The following is a 12984-nucleotide window of genomic DNA, read 5'->3' as shown; positions in this document are numbered from 1 at the left end:
AAGCTACTACAAGATAGAGCAAAATCCTTAAAAGGTAAGACACCTTTGATTACTATAAGTAAAAAACTAAGAGCTCTCATAAAATCATCCAAAGCAAATTTTGAGAGAAAAATAGCTAAAGACTCAAAAGACAATCATAAGGCCTTCTTTAACTATGTTAGAAACCTGGGAGGAAACTCCCAGATATGCTCAGAATTAGTTCAAAATGATGTGAAGATTACTGATCCTACAGACATTGCCAACATACTGGCTGACAGGTTCAGTGCTAACTTCCCCCCCCTCCCCCCCAAAAGGAGAGATATCTATACCAAATGATTGCAGCCCCCCAAACATCTCTAACGCCCAAGTGAGAACTGCTCTCTCCAAGGCAAAAAACACAGCATCCATGGGACCTGATGGTGCCCCGGCTGTGTGCTCCACGAACTCAACGAGGAATTAAACCCACAGTTAGGACAGCTGTTTAATCGTAGTCTCACCTCTGGATACATTCCAGGAGTGGCACAGCGACTGTGGTCCCACTTCACAAAGGCGGTGCCTCCACCGACCCTGGAAATTACCGGCCCATTAGCTTGACAAGCCTTATCTGCAAAGCCATGGAGAGGATCATAATGGATCTCATAAATAAAGACATAGGGAATTTGCAGACTTTGGATCCAACCCATTTTGGCTTTGTCAAAGGCAGATCATGCCTTTTAAACTTGGTTGACTTTTTTGAAACAGTCACCAAGGCCATTGATGAGGGAAAGGCAGTCCATACAGCCTACCTCGATCTGGCGAAGGCATTTGATACAATACCCCACTCGGGTATCATTGAAAAACTCATCAGCTTAAATGTTAACCCATACATCACAAGATGGGTTGCAAACTGGCTGAGTGACAGAACCCACAGGGTCAGAGTTGCTGGCGCCATGTCAGACTCAAAGCCTGTCACAAGTGGTGTCCTACAGGGCTCAGTCCTGGGCCCACTCTTGTTTGGCATCTACTTTTCCAAAGTACAAGCAAACACAGGAGGGCTATGGCTGACAAAGTTTGCAGACGACTGCAAACTGGGTGCCGTAGTCGAAAACACATCTGACACAGATATCCTTCAGAAGGGTCTCACAGAAACGGATAACTGGTTCATAGGTTCATAGGTTTATACTAGGCTATCTGCCCTAAGGCATTTATAAGCCTAGCCCAAATTATTGTGGCTTACGCCACCCCTTATATGAAAAAATACTGTGCCCATTAGTTTGTTGTGCCTCTGTCCAGCAGTGACCCAGAGATGATTCCCGGGGTAAACCTATGATCTCCCATCCACAGGTCTAGATTTCTCTTGAACAGAGTCAGCGAGGTGCTCTGCCTCACATGGACCGGGATTTTATTCCACAGCATAGGGAGTCTCTGAGTGATAAATCTATCCCTCCAGCACGTCCTATTTATATCCGTGCTAAGGTTTAAGTCGCTTGCTCTAGTGGTTTTGGTGGATTTGGATTTTTGAGGTGGAGCATGTCCATTAATTCCGGGTTGGACATGGCCTTGTATGTCAGGCACATGTCACCTCTGAGCAGATGGTATGCGACTGAATAGAGCTGGAGTTTCTTCAATCTGGCAGCATATGACAGATTTTGGAGTCCCTTTATCCTTTTGGTGAGGAACTTTTGGGGTCTCTCCAATTGCTGCAGATGTCGGGTGAGATACATCCCGAATGGGGCATTGTACTCGATCATTGGTCTGATAAGTGAAGAGTACAGGGGAACAATGACCTCACTATATCTGGATGTGAATCCCTTCATGATCAGGTGGGCAATGTAGAAGGTCTTTCTAACCACTTTAGCAATGTGAGTGTCAAAAGAAAGGCCACTGTCAACCTGGGTCCCCAGGTCCCTGATAACCTCTTCTGTGCTTAGTGGATTTCCACCTATATGGTAGCTTGGGGTTACCTTGTTTTTCCCGAAGGGTATGACTATACATTTTTTGGCGTTTAACTTCAGGCCATGGCTCTGGCACCAGCTATCTGTTTCCGTGAGTCCCTTCTGAAGGATATCCGTGTCCGATGCACTTTCCACTATGGCCCAGTTTGCAGTCATCTGCAAACTTTGTCAGCCAAAGTCCTCCCATGTTGGCCTGTACTTCTGAGAAGTAGATGCCAAACAATAGGGGCCAAGGACCGAGCCCTGTGGGACACCACTTGTGACCGGCTTGGAGTCTGACACAGCGCCAGCAACTCTAACCCTGTGGGTTCTGTCCTTAAGCCAGTTTGCAACCCATCTTGTGACATATGGGTTTACATTTAAGCTGGTAAGTTTTTCTACAATACCCGAGTGGGGTATTGTGTCAAAGCCTTTGCATGGTCAAGGTAGGCTGTATGGACTGCCTTTCCTCATCAATGGCCTTGGTGACTATTTCAAGAAGTCGACCAAGTTCAAAAGGCATGATCTTCCCTTGACAAAGCCAAACTGGGTCGGGTCCAATGTCTGCAAGTCCCTATATCTTTGTTTATGAGCTCCATTATGATCCTCTCCATAGCTTTGCAGACTAGACTTGTTAAGCTTATGGGGGTAATTACCAGGGTCCGTGAGGCCACCTTTGTGGAGTGGGACCACAGTTGCCGTGACGCCACTCCTTGGGCACGTATCCTGTGGTAAGGCTGAGATTAAACAGCTGCCTTATGTGCGGGTTTAATTCCTCATTTAGCTCGTGTAGCACACAGCCGGGGACACCATCCGGTCCCATTGATGCTGTGTTTTAGCTTTAGAGAGAGCAGCTTTCACCTGCATTTGAGATGTCCGGGAGGCTACACTCGGCTGGGATAGTTATCTCTCCTTTAGGGGAGAGGGGGTGAAGTTTGCACTGAACCTGTCTGCCAGTATGTTGGCAATGTCTGTGGGTTCAGTGATTTTTGTATCATTTTGGACTAATTCTGAGCATATCTGGGAGTTTCCACCCAGGTTCCTAACATAGCTGAAAAAGGCCTTATGATTGTCCTTTGAATCCATGGCAATTTTTCTCTCAAAATTGGCCTTAGTTGATTTTATGAGTGCTCGTATTTTTTACTAATAATGATCAGGGGTGACTTCCTTTTATGGATTTTGTTCTATCATGTAATAGCTTTCTCCTCTTATTGTAAAGTTTGTTAATGGCTGGGGTCCACCAGACTGGACGCTTGCCCTTTGTGGAAAGAGTCTTGGTTTTATTTGGGATTGCCTGATCCATGCAGTCCTGGAGGTGTTCATAGAAGGCATTTGTAAGGGCTTCCGCAGCTTGGGTTGTGGTTTCCTCTGACTCAGGGGCCTTGAAGGATACCACACCAGTCTTGAGTAGTGTGAAGTTTGCTTTAGAGAAGTTCTTCACTATGGTCTTTTTGTTTGGGGTGGGGGATGTGGATTTCCAGTGAGATTAGTTTATGATCAGATCTCACCAATGAGGGATATACTTCGGTGTGGAGCATTTTGTCCCCATGTTTGTGACAATGAGATCTAGTATATTTTCTCCTCTCGTGGGAACAGTAACTAGCTGTTCCATGGCATTTGAATTTATGAACTCCAGGAACCGTTGGGCTAGAAAGTTAGGGCTTGAGTAATGTTCCCAGTCTATATTCGGGTAGTTGAAGTCACCCAATATGATGGTGTTTGGAGATACATTTATACCCTCCAGTGTCTTCAGGAAGGCTGTGTGGGGTTCCTGAGTTTGAGAGGGTGGCCTGTAGCATGCTACAATTTGTAGAGCAGTTTTGCCTATGGTTAGTTGCACCTGGATGGTTTCAAGCTTCATGCGTTGCCACCAACCTGGAGGTGTGAGTATCCTTTATGAATATGGATACACCCCTCCTTTTGTGGAGTGGTCCGGGTTTTGGGGCCGAACGCATGATATGAGGTAAAACCTAATAGTGCCGGGTGCTCTCAGGAGCCTTGAACCAGGTTTCAGTTACAGCACAGACATCGATGTTCTCCATACTGAGAAGGGCCTCGAGTGCGTGCATTTTGAGATTTAGACTTCTGGCATTGAGCAGCATTACCCTCAATTTCTTCCCATTTTTGTTTTCTAGGGTGGTAGGTTTAGAATTTGAGCCTTGCCTAAAAAGGCACTATGGGGGTGGCACGAGCTTTAGCCAATATCCGAATCCCAGGGGTGACAGGTGCAAGCCGTCCCTTGAGCAGCGTGGCTTGTCAAGCATGTCATCCCAGGCAGACAGACACTGGATCCCCTTTGAATGACACCAGACATTAAGCCAATTGTTAAAGCTGATCATCTTGTCTCTATATTGTGGCATCATTCTTGGTGAAGGAAGGATACTGCTCAGGGTTAGGGTCATACCTGCCTGGGCTACATAATCAGAGAGCTCCTCTATGTCTCTTTTCATGTAGTCCAGGGAGGTATCGTCTCAGGTCGTTCACACCAGCATGGACAATGACTGTGTCATATTTGTACTTGCCGTGGAGTGACCCGAGTGCTTGTGTTATGTGGCGGATTCTAGCGCCCGATAGGCAGCTTACTGTGACCCTCTCCTTGTTCAGCCTGGTGAGTGGGACGCAGTGTGTCTGACTATGGAGTCACCTATGACAAGTATGTTTGGTGTTGTATTTGGCCTTAAGGGCTGTGACTGCTTTGCACACTGCTTTTGTGGTTTATGTGTTGCTTGTGGGGTGTCTTGAGGTAGCAGTTGTTTGGGTGTCTGCTTTGGAGGCCTCTGCTGTTTAGGTAAATTTTTACTCAGAGCCTCCGAGTATGTCTTTGTGTGTTTATGTGTTTGATTCAGTGGAGTGGTAGCATTATGTGAGGCTGGTTTTGTGGTGTGTGTAGTTGCCTTCTCCTCCTGTCTGGTCTTGCCAGTCCTGAGTTGAGAGAGCTCAGCCTCCAGTTTGGCTAAATAGCTGCATCTCGCAAGTATTTGTGTTATGTGGGAGGAGGAGAGGGTTGTCTGTGTACATGAGGCAGTTATAACATTGCCTCAAGATTCCCAGATTCACCACCTGGACCGGACAGGAGATTGACAACTGACCTTTGGACATGCTAGAATAATATTGGGAAATCCTTAATTGAAAACAAGGGCCAGTGGGGAGTGAGGGTGTAGTGCTTTTAATTTTTAGTGCTGACTTATATAATTGCTTTAGTGAGCAAGTGCCAGGTAACTTGAGTGCAATGTGTTACAAGTAACTAAATGCAAAAACGACAAACAGTAACTTTCTTTCAAGTGAAACAAGGAAATAAGTACAGTAAGCAATGCAGATATCACTAGTGATCCACAGAAGCTGAGAAGTTGCGTATTAGGTGGAATTAGCTTCCAGGGAAATAACAAGCAAACAAACAACAAGCATATAACAAAGCTAGATTCAGTAGGCCTGGATCTAGTCTATGCTAGAGCAAACAAGGTGAACCAATTTCAGTAAGATACAGTTCAAATATTCAGGCACTATAAACCTTTAACCAGAAAATTCCCAGCTCAGAAGGGCAGAGTCCAGCCTCTTCTCCCACAAGAGTGCAGACCACGAACCTTCTTAATGTAAAATAACTGGCCTGAAGCCCAAGTGCCTAAACCAGAACTAATACACTTGGACACTGGGCTCTCAATCAGCAGTTCCCAACTTAGAAGGATGAAAGCTACCTGTCCTGCCACCACAGTGCTTGCCACAAACCTTCCTAATGTAAAACAACTGGTCTGAAGCCCAAGTGCTTAATCCAAAAGACTTGAATGATAGCTACACTTTAATCAAGTTACAACCAAGCAGTAATAAATACCATTGAATACTTTAGAGAATGTCTGGATTAGTGCTCAAGTTACACAAACAAAGCTAGATCCAGCAGGCCCGAATCCAGTCTATGCCACAGCAAACAAGGCACCAACTTCAGTAAGAAACAGTTCAGATATGCATGCACTATAAGCCTTTAACCAGAAATTCCCAGCTCAGAACGGCAGAGTCCAGCCTCTCCTCCCACAAGAGTGCAGACCACGAACCCTCTTAATGTAAAATAACTGGCTTGAAAGCCCAAGTGCTTAAACCAGAATTAATACACTTTTAGAATAACAGACACTGAGCCCTCAATCAGCAGTTCTCAACCTAGAAGGACGTAAGCTACCTGTTCTGCCACAACAGTGCAGACCACAAACCCTCTCAGTGCAAAACAACTAACTGGTCCGAAGCCCAAGTGTTTAAACCAAAAGGCTTAGAATGAGTTACACCAAGCAGTAATAAATACAATTGAGTATTTTAAGATGATGCAAAAGTAAAAAGAAGTAGGTAAAAACACAAGTACAGTAAAAGCAGATGAATTTTTTTTTTTTTTTTTTTTTTTTTTTTTTCTGAACAAGTGCTGGTGCCAGAGCCATGGCCTAAAGTTAAATGCCAAAAAATGCATAGTCATACCCTTCGGGAAAAACAAGGTTACCCCTAGCTACCATATAGGTGGCAATCCACTGAGCACAGAAGAAGTTATCAGGGACCTGGGGACCCAGGTTGACAGCAGCCTGTCATTCGACACCCATGTTGCTAAAGTAGTTAGGAAGACCTTCTATATTGCCCACCTTATCATGAAGGGATTCACATCTAGATCAAGGGAGGTCATAGTCTCCCTATACTCATCACTCATCAAACCAATGATTGAGTACAATGCCCCATTCGGAATGTATCTGACCCGACACTTGCAGCAGCTGGAGAGGCCACAAAAGTTCCTCACCAAAAGGATACAGGGTCTCAAAAATCTGACCTATGCTGCCCGACTGAAAGAACTCCAGCTCTATTCAGTCGCCACTTGCTCAGAGGTGACCTGTGCCTGACATACAAGGCCATGTCAAACCCAGATTTTGATGAACATGCTTCACCTCAAAAAATCTAGATCCATCAGAGCCACAAGGGCGGGAGACTTAAACCTCGACACGGCTATTAATAGGACGTGCTGGAGGGATAGATTTATCACCCAAAGACTCCCTATGCTGTGGAACAAAATCCCGGTATATGTGAGGCAGAGCACCTCGCTGGCCTTGTTCAAGAGAAATCTTGACCAATGGATGGGAGATCGCAGATATACCCCAGGGATTACCTCAGTGTCACTGCTCGACAGAGGCACAGCAAAATAATGGGCATAGTTCCCCAAACTAAAGGGGTGGCGTAAGCCACAAAACTATGGGCTAGGCTTGTAAATGCCCTCAGGCAGATAGCCTAGTATGAACCTATGAACCTATGAACCTATGTGTGTGTATATATATATATATATATATATATATATATATATATATATACATTTTTTTTTTTTTTTTTTTTGTTAAACCAAAAACTTCATTGCCGAGATTCATCTTGGAGGCTCCTCAGAACGATTAAGCATTATTGTCACTCTGTCTTCTTTACCATAGCAACCTGAGGGCATCTGTTTCTGTTAGTGTGTCTGCGTACTGCATATCAGAGGCTCGCAATGCACCTGAAGCAAAGCTTCACTTCACTGCAACTTCAGGCCTAAATTCTCTCCCTTTCAAGCAAGGCAGCAGCCAGGAAAAGAACAGAGAGCAAACAGATAAAAAAAAACCTCCCAACAAGCCGCCACAACAAGAGATAACACATTCTTCCACCCTTCCCACCTCTCACTCAGCAGATGTATAAACAAGATCAGACCATAAACTAATCTCACTGGATATTCACATCCCGACCCCACCCCCTGCCCAGAAAACTACAGTGAAAAACTTCTGTAAAGCAAATTTCACACTCCTCAAAACCGAGGTGGAATCCTTTAAAGCCCCCGGGCCTGTGGAAAATATGGCCCAGACCGCAGAATCCTTTATAAACGCATTCTATGAACACCTTCAGGAATGCATGGATCATGCAATCCCAAATAAAACCAAGACCCAATCCTCCAAAGGCAGACGTCCTGTCTGGTGGACCCCAGCCATAAACAAACTATACAATAGAAAGAGGAAGCTACTAAATGATAGAGCAAAATCCCAAAAAGGGAAGGCATCACTGATCTGTATTAGCAAAAAACTACGGGCACTCATAAAATTGTCTAAGGCCAGCTTCGAGAGAAAAATTGCACAGGACACTAAGGATAATCACAAGGCTTTCTTTAGTTATGTCAGGAACCTGGGTGGTAATTCCCAGATATGCTCAGAATTAGTCCAAAATGACAAAAAATACACCGAACCCATAGACATTGCCAACATCCTAGCTGACAGGTTCAGCACAAACTTCTCCCCCCTCCCCACCAAAAGGGCAAATATCTATCCCAGCAGAGTGCTGCCCCCCTGACATCTCAGATGCTCAGATAAGAGCCCTCTCCAAAGCAAAAACACAGCATCAATGGGACCAGACGGTGTCCCGGCTGCGCCCTACATGAACTCCAAGAAGAGCTAAACTCAAACATAAAACTACTGTTCAATCTCAGCCTTACTACAGGATATGTGCCCAAAGAGTGGCGTACAGCAACAGTGGTCTCTCTCCATAAAGGTGGTGCCTCAACGGATCCTGGAAACTATCGCCCCATAAGCCTGACTAGCTTGGTCTGCAAAGCTATGGAAAGGATCATCATGGACCTCATAAATAAAGATATTGGGGACCTACAGACACTGGATCCTACCCAGTTCGGCTTTGTTAAGGGCAGATCCTGCCTCTTAAACCTGGTCTATTTCTTTGAAACAGTCACCAAGGCCATTGACGAGAGGAAGGTGGTCCACACAGCCTACCTGGACCTCGCAAAAGCCTTCGATACAATACCCCACTCGGGCATTATAGATAAGCTCACCAGCTTAAATATAAACCCCTATGTCACTAGATGGATTGCAAACTGGCTCAAGGACAGAACCCACATGGTTAGAATTGCTGGAGCCATGTCAGACTCCAAACCAGTTACAAGTGGTGTCCCACAAGGCTCAGTCCTGGGACCTCTCTTGTTCGGTATATATTTTCGGAGGTACAGGCCAACACGGAAGGACTGTGGCTGACCAAGTTCGCAGATGACTGCAAACTGGGCACCATAATCGACTCTCCAGCCGACACAAGCATCCTCCAAAAGGGCCTCATAGAAACAGACAACTGGTGTCAGAGCCATGGCCTCAAGCTGAATGCCAAAAGTGTATAGTCATCCCCTTTGGCAAAACAAAGTGCCACAAATTACCACATAGGTGGTAATCCATTAAGTACAGAAGAAGTAATTAGGGACCTGGGGACCCAAGTTGATCGCAATCTCTCATTTGACAACCACGTGGCCAAAGTGGTTAGAAAAACATTTTATATAGCCCACCTAATCATGAAGGGATTCACATCTAGATCAGGGGAGGTCATCGTGCCTCTTTACTCATCCCTCATCAGGCCCATTATTGAGTACAATGCCCCTTTTGGGATGTACCTTACCAGACACCTGCAGCAACTGGAAAGACCCCAAAAGTACCTCACCAAGAGGATCAAAGGGCTCAAACAGATGCCATATGCTGCCCGGTTAATGAAACTCCAGCTCTACTCAGTGGCATACCGTCTGTTCAGAGGCGATCTGTGCCTGATGTATAAAGCCATGTCCAACCCAGAATTAATGGACATGCTGCACCTCAGAAAATCCAAATCCCATCGAAGCTCGAGCTCGAGACTTGAACCTCAGCACTGAAATAAATAGGACATGCTGGAGGGACAGATTCATAACCCAGAGACTCCCTTCACTCTGGAATAAAATCCCAGTCCAGGTTAGGCAGAGTCCCTCATTGACTCTCTTCAAGAGGAATCTTGATGAGTGGATGGGAGATCGTAGGTTTACCCTGGGTATCACTTCTGTGTCACTGTTAGACAGAGGCACAGTATACTAACCTCGAAAAAGGGCATAGCAAAATAAATTTAAAATGGGTGGTGAAAGCCAAACACATTCTGGCTAGGCTTATAAATGCCCTAGGGCAGATAGCCTAGTATGAACCTATGAACCTATGAACCTATTCTCTGCCAAAATATCCCAAATCACAGTTTTCTCCACCCCTTCCCCTGGATCCAGGCTAAAACACTAAATATCTCTTTCTAATATACAAGCATCAGTAAACCTCGATCACAAGCCACAACCCACAGATTCCCGGTGACGAAAACAGCAACATACAACAGCTGCCAGACACAGCTGCATCCACACACACCATGTCAGGCTTAATCAAACAGCACTCAAAGCTACAATACCTGCCATAATTTATATTAACTATGTTTAGACAGAATAATAATGCCATTTGTACTAGCTGCCAGACACGGCTGCATCCATGCATACCATATCAGGATTGATCACACAGCACTCGAAGCTATGATACCTGTCATAACTGATATTAACTATGTTTAGACAGAATAATAATGACAATTGTACTAGCTGCCAGACAGCTGCATCCACGCACACCATATCAGGACTGATCAAACAGCACTCATAGATGTGATACCTGCTATAATTGATATTAACTATATTTAGACAGAATAATGATGATATTTGTAATAAGCTTGCTGCTATTATTTAACCAGGATGTACATGACATTTCTAAATCATATTTTAACTGAAGAAGGCATTAGTCTCCATGACAGCATGTTTTTTCAAAACACTCTACTATTACTGCTATTATATATGATGTTAATGTGTTACATTTGAGTCTGAACACTGATGGATGGTACCTTGTTGAATTGTTTTGTTTGGTTTATATAGAATGTAAATAGTAACACATTTTGACCTACCTTTGTTTGTGAAGAATTATTGGACTCTTTGAACATTCTGAATAAATCATTACAGTTTCTCAGTTTTTTAAGAAACCCTTCTTTTTTAAAAAATAAGAACAGATGACAAGTGATGTACCATATTTATTTATTTATTTATTTAACATTTGTTGACCGGGCTAGTCTAGCTGGATATATGTCCATTTTCAGTAGAGGCCCGAGGAGAAAAGCTCCACAAAGAACAGTCAATTTAAAACAAAAAAAATATCAGTTGATATTTTGAGAGATGTAGTTGTAAAGTTATTTTTTTGGGACAGCTATCTTGGAATCAGTTTTTTGTTTCTTCTGTCTAGCATCAGTCCAAGGATTTGTTTCTTTTATTCTTTTAAGAGTCAGGGCCATCCATTCCATTTCTTCTGGGATAGACACTATGTTGTTGTTTTTGAGCTTCTTCCAAGTCATTAAAGGTTCTCATCTCATTGGCAAAAAGTATTTTTATCTTTGCTGGAAAGGCCAGCTGTGCTTTAATGTTGTTTTGTTTCAACAGTTTTATTATTGCCCAGACTTTTTTCCTTTCTTATAGTATTCTGAAAGAATAATCATTGTCAAACCTTATCAGGCTTTGATTGTATTTTAAGGGTGATTTTCTCCAAGCAGATTTTAATATTAATTCCTTGTCCAGAAATGAAAGAAATGTTATAACTATGGATCTAGGTGGAGTAGTTGTTGAGTTAGAAGCAGGTTTCCTCAGTGCTCTGTGCGCCCTTTCAATTCCAAATGAAAGTCCCTCTTTCAAGTCTAAAAATTCAGGAATCAGGTTGTTAATAATGAAATAATTTCTTCTCCTTCAGTGTTTTCAGTCAGACCAAAGATCCTTATGTTGTTTCTCCTTTCCCTGTTTTCTAAGTCATCTATTTTGTTAGGCAGTCATGTATTCTGTTTAAGCAGAAATTCTTTTTGGAATTCTTCCTCTTTGAGTCTCCCTTCACTGTCATTTAGAGAAGTTTCTATATTTGTTATTTTTGTACGGTGTTGGTTGCTATAATAGTTCCTTAAGAGTATCAGTCTGTTTTTGAGAATTTAATTTGAGGTTTTCTAAGTCATTTTTAAAGCCATCCATCTTCAAAGATAGTTCCTGTAAGGTAGATGTCATCAATTGCAGTTCTTTTTTCAAAGCAGCATCTGGATGAGAATTCCTTGAGTTGTTCATATTCAGTGACTCAATATATGTCCAAGTTACTTGACAGGAAAATTTTTGTATATTTCCACCAAAATTGCTATTTATGTAGTTTAGTAATTTACTATAGATTGCTAACATTTTAAACTTGAAAATAACAACATTTTCCTATATTATTATACTAGTTTATGGAGCTCTCAAAATTCACTGCTCTCAATTGGCCATCTAGGCTCCGACCCGTGTTAATGTTCTTGTCACTTTAGGGGACACATTTTTGAGTGACTGTCATTAGTGGGATTGTGTTGTTGGGGTGCTGTAAATTTCTAGCTGGTGTATTAATGACTGCTGGTTCTTAATTTGAAGTACATCACAAAAATTGAAGACAATATTACACTGAAAATATTTTTTTCTCTTTATTATCTGAACTTGCACAGTTTGCCAGGTTGAGGGAGGTGACTGCATGGTAATAGGCAATTGGAAGTTCTCTACAACAGCAAGTTTAATAAGCACAGTATGGACAATATTGAATTGAAAGTCATGGAATAATTACTTGACTGTCATATTATGTCATGTGAATGTCTAAATATTTTACATGATATGCTTCATGAAATTTATAGTATATACATCAAAAATGATTTTAGAAATGTTTATATTAGCTTATGAAGCTGATGTTCAGTAGGATATAAACGTATTAAAGTGCATCATTTATTATTGTCTGTGGTTCAACAAATGCATATGTTTGATTATAAAGCCAAGTTTAGTTGGGTGTATTGTTGCTAATTTGTAACAAGTTTTCTTATGATCATTCTTATATTAACATTGTAATAAAGTTGTAGAACTGCATTTGGGTTGATAATGTCCAACATGTCTAAGTGTTTTTGCTTACATTTTATGTTTGTACTATTATAATTTCTATAACATAGCCAAGGAACAAAATGTGCATATTAGATGTAAAATTGCTGATGACAATGGTGTGGCGAACTACATATTGAATGAAAGGTTAGCATTTACGCAGTTTTCACCTTTAATATGTTCTTAATGAAATGTATGTTAAAATTGATTAATAGGGTGTGCTACTGTTTAAAGTGAGTGATGTTTGTATTATATACTTTTTCAGTTAAGAGTGGATTTATAAATTGCCCTAACAGGAAGGATGTTTCATTATTTAAGGGAAGTGTTAAGATA

Source organism: Protopterus annectens, chromosome 5.part0 (genome assembly GCF_019279795.1).
Source record: "Protopterus annectens isolate FY-2018-M chromosome 5.part0, PAN1.0, whole genome shotgun sequence".
Taxonomy (NCBI): Eukaryota; Metazoa; Chordata; order Ceratodontiformes; family Protopteridae; genus Protopterus; species Protopterus annectens.
The sequence above is the reverse complement of the archived record's forward strand: the minus strand, read 5'-3'. Positions refer to the sequence as shown.